The sequence below is a fragment of the Bison bison genome, unplaced genomic scaffold (genome assembly GCF_000754665.1).
Source record: "Bison bison bison isolate TAMUID 2011002044 unplaced genomic scaffold, Bison_UMD1.0 scf7180017851605, whole genome shotgun sequence".
Classification (NCBI taxonomy): Eukaryota; Metazoa; Chordata; class Mammalia; order Artiodactyla; family Bovidae; genus Bison; species Bison bison.
The window spans coordinates 14,663-15,345 of NW_011482178.1; positions in this window are offsets into that span (position 1 = coordinate 14,663).

The following is a 683-nucleotide window of genomic DNA, read 5'->3' on the forward strand; positions in this document are numbered from 1 at the left end:
ACCCTCATATTGAGGACCTGGTACTAATAAAAGGCAAAGTTCAGCTGCCAAGGGACATTGGGATGGAGATCAGGAAAGAGTGCTGAAAGTTCTACCCTGAGGCAAAGGTGCATAAAGGCTGCCTAATAATGAGAGAGTAGGAGAATCAAGAAACCACTTGGATGCCATCAGGAACCCTGCAAAGAATAACAAGAAAGATTAATTTACCATTGGGGGAGGAGAAAGGGCACACAGAGAGGCATCCACTGTGTCTCAGGAATGCAGGACCTGCTGAAAGCAGATAGTGGAACAGGAACACTGAGAAAACCCCTGTGGCAGCCCAGCCGTGCAGGAATTTAGAGTCCACGGAGGTACTGAAAGCATCAACATCTACAGCAAACTCCAAAGCCAGCCAACTCCTGACCAGACTGACTCAATCCCCAACACTGATGGACTGGCTGACAGAAGAGGTATGACCACTGCAGACCAGAAATACAGGTTACCTGCCTCGATCTCTAGCATTCTTTTCCATGCACTGTCCATTAAAAACATGAAATGCACAAAACCCAGAGAAAAATGACCTATCATCAGATTTTAGAATTAAGAAACAGGGATAGAAAATTAGCTATGAGTAAAATACTGATATATTTACTGGAGGGAGTTTCTGGTTGTCCAGTGGTTAAGACTGCATTCCCAGTGCAAGG